At 46.0% G+C, this 8105-nt stretch overlaps 1 pseudogene; it reads right to left on the bottom strand.

Moving 5' to 3' along the window:
- Nucleotides 1-638: 638 nt before the first annotated feature.
- Nucleotides 639-1259, bottom strand: LOC148090591 (large ribosomal subunit protein eL31 pseudogene; annotated as a pseudogene).
- Nucleotides 1260-8105: the final 6846 nt, after the last annotated feature.

Consider the following 8105-nt stretch of genomic DNA (forward strand, 5'->3'; position numbering starts at 1 on the left):
GCTCCTGTTTCTTATGGTTACTCCAGGAGTAATTCAGCCTTCACAGGGCCCCAGTAAAACAAGGTGGACCCATATCTCTCTCAGACAGATGGGAATGGGGGCTGGTGTCTCATATCGCTCTGTGCAGAGCCCCGACTGGGGACTTTGGAGAAATGCACAGGAAATAGAAGCCAGGTAATGAAAGTCCCAAGCACAGCAGCGCATAATCAGGCAATTATTGAGCTAAGACTTTCGTTTTAAGCCCTGAGACTTCCGAGTCAGAAAATTCTTCTAATAATAGTTAATAAGAACATCATCCTTAACCATAAGAAGCAGGGAAAGTTGTCTAGAAGACAAACTGTGGGCTACAGTGGAGTTAGCAAACAGAAATGCAGATTTGTGATGACTTTAACCAAAAAGAATGGAACAATAGTAAGTGCGCTGAGGCTTGGCAGAGGGGAAAAGGCTCCGGCAGGAAACATGGAAAAATCCACTTTACCTTGATTAGCACGTAATGAGTTTTTGACTGAATGGAGGGACCACTCTTTTACCTCCATCTTGTGGTCAAACACAGAACTGTAGCCCACTCTGGGTCTTTTCTTTCCCCCTTTTTCTGCGTCCACCCACCCCCACCCCAGTTTTATAACTTTATTCGACAATCAGCAGTTAGTTCTCATCCACATTAGCTGGAGATTTTTGAAAGTGGTGACAGGTCCATAGGGAACCAACGTATAGAACTTGTTTGGTGAATCTTCACCCTCATTTGACCTTTTCTGGACAACCGCATGAGGATAAAGAATGGGACGCTTCTTATTCCTTTGGCCCAGATAGTTTTGCTGAGCCCAGTGTCAACATCTGGAGCTCCCATCTCCTTCATGACAAATTTCTGGATCTCTCTGAGTGCCCGAGGGACACGCTTCTTGAAACCCAGTCCATGGATGTGCTTGTGAATGCTGATGGTGTATTCTCTGGTCACCACCTCCTCGATGACAGAATGGCCCTCCTTCTTGCCACCCTTCTTCTTTTTTGTTTTCTTTTTTTTAAATATATCTTTATTGATTTCAGAGAGAGGAAGGAAGAGGGAGAGAGAGATAGAAACATCAGTGATGAGAGAATCATTGATCGGCTGCCTCCTGCACGCCCCCCAGCGGGGATCGAGTCCACAATCCGGGCATGTGCCCTGATCGGGAATCGAACCGCAATCTCCTGGATTGTAGGTTGAAGCTCAAACCGCTGAGCCACGTCAGGCCGGGCTTGCCACCCTTCTTTGCGGGAGCCATTCTGTCTGGTCCAAGTTGGAAAGGAAGCCCCCTCTTCTTTTTCTATTCGCCTAACATCCCTGTGCTTCAGTCCCCCAAAGTGGGAGTCAATTGATTGAATTTGCCCTGATGTTTTACCTCCATGGTTTCCAAGTCCCAGCTCCACTGTATAAAAGGGCCTTTTATACATGGCCCTTTCTTCCCTTTGTCAAGAGGATGCCCGGCTGAGGAAAGGTGTGCAGAGTGCGGAGGGGACCAGGACAGCGGTGCTGATAGCACGCACATGTGTGGAGTCATGGGGAGAAGACAGGAGGATCAAGGCATTGTGGGCCCGAAGCCTACACAGTTTTCAGGTTCCTCTTTAAGGAACAGAACATAAGATTTCAGGTACAAAGTTTGGTATGATGGGAAATCACAAGAAATTCTGAATTTCAAAGAGTCGATAGATATCCATACCTTACGAAATCCGTACAAGATAACATAATATATTTTTTAACTGCCTAACACACCTCGATAGTACTTTTTATCTTACAACTTTTGGCTGCATACTCAGTAATCGATTTTGGCTTGATCAATAATTCCAAAAATATATATAAAGTTAATCTGAAATTAGGGCATACACGAGCAATTCAAATGCTTTCTTAAATTGCCACTACATGGTATTGGGCTACATAATTATGTAATCGAATTACTCTTATGGGATAAAAATTGACTCATTGATAAATATATTTCTTCAGGGTATTTTGCTGTGTCAGTGGCAATTTTGCCTGCCGTTGCATCTGGAACTGCCAGACTTCATCAGAACGAGAGGCATCAGCTACTCTAAGACACGGTCCACTTCACCGAGGTGCATAAAACATGTGGCTTCACAGACAGACCTACTCACTGTTTGTTGTACTGCTACAGGTTTGTGCCCTACAAACCAGGAATTCTAATAAATTCTGCTCCACTTGCATTCCATGAAAAAGGAAAAAGAAATATATGGTGCATTCATAATCGTATACGTTGTATTGCTGAATATATTCCCGACAGCAGGGAATTTCCTTTGTCTAGGGATGAGGAAGAACTAAATCCCCTGCTTATAATTTTTCATGTCTGATGATTGGAAGAGTTTTCCTCAGAGTAGCTTCCGACTCCATACCTTTCAAACCTTGTTTCTCCTCCACTCCCCTTCTGGTTCTAGGCACCATAGGTCATGTTTACATTGACATACACCGCCTGGGCCTGAATGTTCATGTTCCATCAACTAGGGAGTCAGCCCAGTGGGTGGTGAGAGTGTTTCTGGAAGCTGTTCTTACGCTGGGATAGCAGCTAGCAACATCTTACACACAAAATATCCCACTAAACCCAAATTAAATATATCCCTAACTCAAAGTCCCCGTAGCTGGATATAAAATATTCCCCTAGCTACTCCAATGTTATCATACCTGAGCATAAGTCTGGCTGGCAGGAAGTAGGTATGGAAGGACATTGGTCATAGACAGACAGATAGGTGACTAAGGTACAGCACTGCTCTCGAGAATCTTGCAGACCAGTAGGGCATTTAAAGAGGGCATCCAAATAGCTGTAGCACAAGATGGAAATTGATGAGGGCCTTAAGAAAGGTAAAGATAAACAACAGGAACAATGACAAAATGGTAATAATCATCGAGCACTTACTATGTGCCATGCACTTTTCTAAGCATTTTACATGTGCAAAATCTTTTAAACCTCACAGCATGTCTATAGAGTAGGTAATTTTATTAACAGCTCATCTTTAGGTGTAGAAACTGACCAAGAGAGATTCGGTAAGTTATTCAAGGTCACATGTTTAGTGAAGGGCAGAGCCTGGAAGTAGGGAGATTGAATGGGGGGTGGGGTGTGGGGGGTTTGCACCAGGACAAGAAAGTCTTAAGGGAGCAGTGGGGAGATGGATAGGAGGTTGGGTGACTCCCAGAGAGCTGGTTTGGGGACAACAAACAGTGATACTATTTGCTGAGAAGGCGAATGTAGGAGGAGAAGCCAGCTTAGGTAAAGGTGATGGGTTAGTTCAGTCCTGCCATGTTGATTTGAAGCATCTGTGGGATATCCACATAGAGATGACCAGGAGGCAGTTGGATATCTGCGTCCAGAGCTCAAGAAAGCTGTGCAGGAGACAGAGGCGTGTTAGTGTGGGTCATCCCTGTGTAGTGGTGGTTGACTCCAGAGGAGTGACTGAGATCCCCTGGAATGTGTTGGGTATAGGAGGAATCTGAGCTGTCATCCTGGGAAGGGGCAGAAGGGCAGGTGAGGCAGTGGGCGGCAAGGTGGCAGGAAACCCAGCTAGTCGAGGGAGGAAAGCATTTGAAGAAGAGCTCGTGGTCATAGTGGTACACATTGCAGATAAAGGGTGGTACTCTGGATTTAACAAAAAAGTCACAATTGGAGGAGTTCAGAACAGACCTCCCCAAGATGTGCCACTTTGGCATGTGAATTATTTTGAGCTGAAGGCAATTGAGGCTGTGTGGGCTCAAGAGAAACTTTTACTTCTCCCTTAAAGAATTTGAATTGGAGGTCTTGCCTGTCATAAGGGGTATTACTAGAAATAACTTTTTATGACCTACCTATAGGGCAGGGCAAACATCTAATTACTGAACATCTGCTCTTCTAACGTCCTGTGAATGACCTTCCTCCCCTCTGAGGCCCAAGGTGCCTCACCTCATCCTTAGCTCAGAATGTCCTATATGTCACATTTTTGCTTTCTGTCTCTGAACCTCTCCTGTATGTGGGGTTTCCATATGTACTTACGTAATTAAATTTGGTTATTTTTCTCTTGTTAACCTGTCTCACATAGATTTAATGGTTAGACCAGCCAAAAGAATCTAGAAGGGTAGAAGAAAGTTTCTTCCTCCCCAACACAATAATCCTGGTATGAGTTTGTGTTGTCCCCAAGAGAAGGACTTTAGAGCAAGTGGGTTTTAGGAGATTCAGAGAATAAGGCAAGTGGGGAAGTGAGATGGGAAGGGAAAGCAGCTAATAAAGAGAGCATTACCAAGCTGGTTCCCACTATGGGCAACTGGTACTCAGTCCCACAGCGGCCTCTAGGAGACCGTGTAGGACACACAGCTCAGGGGTACCTGTCACAGGTTAGGTTCTCTGGAGGCAGAAACCAAAATGGCATTTGGCATGCGAGATAGTTATTAGGAGCAACTTCTGTGGATGGAGGGGGAGGAAGGGGGATTGGGCAGAGGTCTTGAACTGCAAAACTAACCTGGCAAAGCCTGGACCAATGCCCTGGGGAACACTGAAGCTATGGGGCCTGTCAGAGTTGTCGCACAGTGGGTGAAATGACCAGTCGTTGGATGTGGGCTACTATGGGAAGGAAGTGCCTCAGGGCAAGGTGCATTTTAGCAGTTGGAGGCTGTCTGCTGACCCTGGGGCAACAAGTCTCTCCTTGAAGGTGACCTGGGGGCACATTTCTGTGGCCACTACACTTGCCCTCTTGAGTGCTGAGGAAGCTAAGCTACTTCATGCAACCTGAGAGTCATGGTTGAAAGTCAATTGCAGGTATGGTAACCTCTCACTTTTGCTGATCTGTTGTATCCATGGCTTCAGGCTGGTGTTGGCATTTGGAAGAAGCCAACACACAGGGAGAAATCAGGCCTGAGCCATGTGGGGGTCGGGCACCAACACGTGAATGAGAGGAGGTTCAAGCAAGTACTGTTGGTGAGGAAGAAGCCAGCTGAGAAGCTGGCTCATGGCTCCCCTCCTTGAGACTTTGTCTCTGGTCTCTGCCTTTGCCTCCTGTGGCCATGGCTGATCCGTGGGAAGATACCTGACCCAGGCTGGACCAATCAGAATCCTTCCCTGAGATTTTCAAACTGGAGCCAAGGGGTAACATCAGGTGTAAGGCTCTGCAGCAGTTGGGAATCGGGGCAGGAAGAATGCCATCATCCAAAGGGAGAAGCTGGGGGAAGAAAGTGTGGGAGCCACTAGAGAGAGCCCCAGAGATCTTGGTGGCCCAGCTGCATCCCTTTCTTCTCTTCTTCCTACAGCAGGGAGAGATTCCCAGCATCCTGCCAATAAAACCCCGCTGTGCTAAGCGAGGCTGGGCTGAGCTTCTGGTCTTGGAGAGGAGAGTTCGGGATTGAGTGGGATGTGAAGAAATACAGTGAGTACAGACGACTTCCAAAGAGCTCACGATGAAGAGAAGGGAGAGACAGAGAATGCCGAAACTCAATGGCAACACGGGGTCAAGGAAGGGTTTTTTATTTTATTTTTTTCAGCCGTGGCAAACTTAAACATGTTTATGTGCTAGGGTAAAGAGCCAGTAAAAGCAGCATAAATCATAACAATAGAATATACTAAAATGAGGCTGAGATACAAAGCCATAAAACCCTTAAAGATAAAGAAAATATGCCCTCAATAAAAAATAAGGAGAAAACGCAGAAGGAAAATAAGCCTGGCAGCGGAAAGCAGATGTCCTGGGCAACAAACACACAGTCCTGGGCAACCGCTTACTCAGGGGTCAGGAAACACTTCCAAGCCCTGAACCTCTTGCCTCTTTTACCTCCTGGGGCTCGCCCAGGGCCCTGGGAAGGGGCCCTTGAAAAGGCGATTAGGGTAAGACATATCCACTCAGTGCTGTACACACACCCTTGGGTGCTAGCTCAAGACCATGGTTGGGAAGGGGCTGCTGGAGAGCAGGAGACGGAAGATGCAGGAGAGAAAGGAGATGACTGCTGAGGTCCCTGCAGAGGGGCAGGGCTGGTGTCAGGAGCACAAGGGAGAGATTAGCCACAGATCAGATAAGAGGCCCTTGGCTATGAGACAACAGGAGAGGGAGGACGCTTGTGTGTCACACGGGGGTTGGGCAGGAAGGAGATCCTATTTTCTCTGCAAAGTTTAAGATAACAGCATCTGCTGAGAGTCATCAGAAATGGGCTAGATGTGTCAGCTAGAAAGGCTTTTGACTTCAAGTACTCAAAAATCCAACTAATAGTGGCTTGAATCTTAAGGACTTTTACCGCTTAGCTAACAAGAAGTCTGGAGGTAGGTAGTTCCAGGGTTTGTCCATGGTTCATTAGTTGAATGAACCACCCAGTTCTGTCAGCCACTTTGCCCTGCCATCCTTAGCTATTGGCCTTTTCTTCCCATTCTCGTCACTTCATGGTGTCAAGATGGCTGCTGTAGTTCCAGGCATCAAGTACCTTTTTAGGAGAGGAAGTCATGGACAGTCAGGCAACCTCTCCCCTCTTCTCAGGAAGAAAGATTCTCATTAGAAGCTTCCCAGGAGGCTCTCTTATTAACCCAGACTGGCTCATAAACCCATCATAGAAGATGTTACCTAAAATGAAAAGATATTTGCCTAATAATCCAAACAAAGTTGGGTTCTGTTAGCAGGAAAGAGGTGGGGGATGCTTTGGGTGGACAGCCCTAGGTTCTGCTACCATCAGGGTGGGAACTTGAGTAGAGGGAAAAAGTTCTCTAATAGCTGTGAAATGGAAAGGAGAGAAACAGGGCTTTGTCCAACGGCAGTAAGGGTCCAGTTGGGTGTGAAGCCCAGAGTAAGGGGGCAGGGTGAAAGTGGGCAGATGGGAATAATCACCAAAGTCTGAATTTACACAGAAGGCTCCCAGCGCAGCCCTGGAAAAAGTCAAAGATGCTGACCTCTATCAGGTGCCACCCAAAGCTCACATTCCAAAGCATCGACTGGCCTGACTCATTTGACTAACACCGAGGGTTCAGTTGCAGGAAAAAGAAATCAGTCCACCCACTTTAAGCAGAAAGGGATTTAATTCAATGTATTGGGTGTTTGCAAAATTGTTCTAAGGATGGGAGGACCAGGCTTTGGGCTGGCCCTCCAGGAAGGACTCTCAGAATGACACCATGAAACTACTGGCCGGCCAAGGACAGCTACTCTACCGCTACCTTAACCAGGAAGGCAGGAGACTAGAAGATTCTATAGGGACTGGTGGCATTAAGAGCATGCTGTGTTAGCTGTGGTCCAGGGATCAGGAAGACTCTTAATGCTGTTGCCACAACTGCCAATTGACACCCATGAGGCTAGTGTTGGGCATTGGCAAACTGCTGCCGAAACCACTCTTGTCAATGGCATGTGGCCTTGGCCTCGGCCTCATTCCCACCCTCCAAATTACCCACAAGAGCATCTGATTGGTAGAATCCAATTAGCACTTAGAACCCTAGATTTCCAGGCTCTGCAGCACAGGAAGGCACAGAGAATGAGGGTGGGATAGATGTCAAGAGAGCAAGTACTTCACATCCACTAGAACATTCTAGTAATTTCCTGCCCCCGAGGCTGCTCTGAAGAGCACTTTTCGTATTTCAGATCACAAAAAGCTTTGGTGAGTGATTCCTTTTTTATTTTTAAAATTTATTTTCATTTTTAACTGTGGTAAAAACCCCTCACATAACATAGTTTACTATCTTAACCATTTTTAAGTGTACAGTTCAGTAGTGATGAGTATATTCACATTGTTATGCGACAGATCTCCAGAACATTTTCATCTTGCAAAATTGAAACCATACCCATTAAATAACAATTTTCCTTTTCCCCTCTTTCCAGCCCCTGGCAACCAACATTCTACTTCCTGTTTCTGTGAATTTGACTACTCTAGATGCCTCACGTAACTGGAATCATACAGTATTTGCCTTTCTGTGACTGGCTTATTTCTGGTGAATGATTCTTTTAAAAAACTCAGGCTATCAAAATTTGCGACGACCAGATAGGACTCCAGAATATATTACGAATCTTTGTTGTAATGAGCTGAAGCAGACACATTCCACAATCTCAACAGCCTCACTCTAATGCATCAGCCCAAGCAGATTTTATAATGATATGTGTGTGTGTTTTATATAACCGGGGATGGGCATGGAACTCTCAACATG

Source organism: Miniopterus natalensis, chromosome X (genome assembly GCF_054644295.1).
Source record: "Miniopterus natalensis isolate mMinNat1 chromosome X, mMinNat1.hap1, whole genome shotgun sequence".
In the NCBI taxonomy this organism is placed as follows: domain Eukaryota; kingdom Metazoa; phylum Chordata; class Mammalia; order Chiroptera; family Miniopteridae; genus Miniopterus; species Miniopterus natalensis.